Genomic DNA, 2,255 nt, shown 5'->3' with positions numbered 1-2,255 from the left:
CTGAAACACAAAAAGTCATTTCCGAGGGGGTTCGCGCGCGGGGGGCGCTGACGGCCGCCCACGGCCACCCCGGGGGAGGGGGGAGCACACGCGGGTGGGGGACACACGTCTCGCCGTACCCGCGGGCAGAGCGCTCGCAGCGCCCGCCCGGGTGGGGCAAACCCGGTCCCGGGACAAGCTGGGGGGCGGGGGACACGACACGGGGGCAGGGAGCTGCCCACCTACCAGCACCGGGAAAAATGAAAAGGCGGGGAGAAAGAGCGAGGGGGAAAATAAATAAAAGGAATTAGAAAAAAAAAGAAAAAAGAAGGAGGTGGGGGAGGGAGCCGCCAGCTGCCACGGTGTCCTTCTGAGCCCGGCGGTCATTAGCTGCCTGCCGGCACAGCTGGCTCCGCCGGGCGCTGGTTGCGGCGGCACCGGCTTCCCCGACCCCCCCGCCACCTCCGGGTACGGGGGGGCTGCCTGCAGGCCGCGGGGGGCACGGGGCTAGGTTAAAAAAAAATACTTAAGCAATTTCACAGCTTGTGATCCCGGCGCCTGCAGCTGTACTAACGACGGAGTATTTATCCCAGCCTCTCGGGGAGGATTCCCCGTCACCGCCGCCGGGGGCTGCGCAGGGAGGGCTGGGGACACACACACCGAGACGGGGACAGCCCCTCCGTAGGCGCCGCGGGGCAGGGGGCTTCGCCGAGAGACAGCCCGGGAACGCTCGGGAGGGCACGTCCTGTACCTGCTGAACTAGCCCTGTACCTGCTGAGCTAGCCCCCATCGGGGAAAGATGGCTTTCTGCTCCCGGCTGGGAAAGTTTAGGAGGGGGCTAAGGACACGGCGTCCGTTTTATTTCCTACCGCCCCCTTTCTCCCCCAAGGAGGTGAAGGGGAGTATTTTAGTTCATGGCAATGAAGAAGGTAAATTATGGCAGCCTGAGCGAACTAAAGCAAAACATAAGCATAACTTAAAAAGCCCTCAGTTTATGAACACTGCCTCTTTGTTTTCCAGATGCTCTACCTGAATAGTTCAGATATTTCCAGCATCTTTTCTGATGCAGGGCTATCAGAAACGCTCACTCGTGAGGCACTCGTGGGGCTACGTCTAGTTTCCAGACTCTGGTATGTTTAGTTCAAAATGGTTATCCATTACGGTAATTACGATCATAATTAGATTAATGAACCGTTTGCAGCCCAACCTACCGAGTGCAAAAACTTCGTCTTCTCCCAACGTCGTGCTCTGAAAGCGGGCTTTATGTAAACAAATCCAGATGAAGGGAGCGTAAATCTACAGAAGGAACCTCACCCCCGGCTGCACTGGGGACTGGCGGCCGCCCTTCCGTCGGAAAAAAAAAAAAAAAAAAAAAAAAGAAAAAAAACGACCCCGAGCTCGCAGGAGCCACCTCTGTGTTTCCACGTCAGGGAAAAACCCAGACTCTCGCTGCCTTCAGAGGTCTAGTGGCAATACAAAGGCTGCCCCGGAAAGCTCTAGGCTAAGCGTCGTCTTGTGGAGGGATGCGAAGGATTTGCTTACAGAAAAAAAAACCAAAAAAACAAAAAACCAAAAAACAATCTCTCTCGTTTCCAGAAAGGAAAACCTAGCTGCATGTCCTCGATAACAACTACTCAATAAAACTAGTTTTGCCAGCCATGTGTACGAAAGCCACGCATCTGGTAAGGAATAAAATGTTAGCGTTCAGCCCTTTATGCCAGAAGTCATATGCATTTTCTTGCCCTATTTCCCCCAGCATTAAACTGGCTTCTCTCCACAAAACCTTCCCTCACTGGCTACCTTTTCTCTCCCCGCGATCCCCTCTCAGGCTTTATTGCCACCAGCAGCGAGAAAATGATGGTACCCACCAACCGGGTCATTATTGTTTAATCGATGCATCTCCGGAGCATGAAAAGGGTACCCGAGACGCAGTTATTGATTTCCCTCCCCCTCTAACTATCGCCCTCTTTTCCACGAATGAAATAAATAAATAGAAATTGCTAGCCGGGCTTTGCGATTCTGTCCCTGCTTAAGCTAAATGTGACCGTACATGTTCAATATTGCATGTCTGCTCTGCCAAAGACAGAGAGATCAAAGGTCATATTTAAGATTCAGGAGGAGGGGCGGGTGCAGATTAATTAATAAATTAATACAGCGACGCCTTTTATTGCCCAAGTCTAACATTAATCTACTTTTACGATCCCAGATAACAAGAACAACAGAAAAAAAAGAGGACCCGACAAACCCAAAATTAAAAAAAAAAACCAAAAAAACAA

The 2,255-nt window shown here is 52.2% G+C and overlaps 1 protein-coding gene and 1 long non-coding RNA gene across 6 annotated transcripts in view; one reads left to right on the top strand and one right to left on the bottom strand.

The window, feature by feature from the left end:
• Positions 1-2,255, bottom strand: part of CXXC4 (CXXC finger protein 4) — a 29,075-nt gene that overhangs the window by 26,053 nt on the left and 767 nt on the right. The window contains exon 3 of one of the 5 annotated variants that reach the window (XM_071431814.1): positions 1,191-1,323. The exons of 3 other annotated variants lie outside the window; for them this stretch is intronic. The gene's annotated coding sequence lies outside the window, so the exon portion shown is untranslated. Of the gene's footprint in view, positions 1-1,190; positions 1,606-2,255 lie in introns of those variants that run through there. One more of the 5 variants, XM_071431815.1, reaches the window with a different exon arrangement.
• The window catches only part of LOC139592244 (uncharacterized), a 3,330-nt gene extending 1,075 nt beyond the window's left edge, over positions 1-2,255 (top strand). Inside the window, exons 2-4 of the long non-coding RNA XR_011679947.1 lie at positions 1,000-1,109; positions 1,576-1,661; positions 1,808-2,255. This is a non-coding gene — a long non-coding RNA (uncharacterized lncRNA). The remainder of the gene's footprint in view (positions 1-999; positions 1,110-1,575; positions 1,662-1,807) is intronic.

Source organism: Agelaius tricolor, unplaced genomic scaffold (genome assembly GCF_023055355.1).
Source record: "Agelaius tricolor isolate 1412-34295 unplaced genomic scaffold, bAgeTri1.0.p SCAF_8, whole genome shotgun sequence".
Taxonomy (NCBI): Eukaryota; Metazoa; Chordata; class Aves; order Passeriformes; family Icteridae; genus Agelaius; species Agelaius tricolor.
The sequence above is the reverse complement of the archived record's forward strand: the minus strand, read 5'-3'. Positions and strand labels throughout refer to the sequence as shown.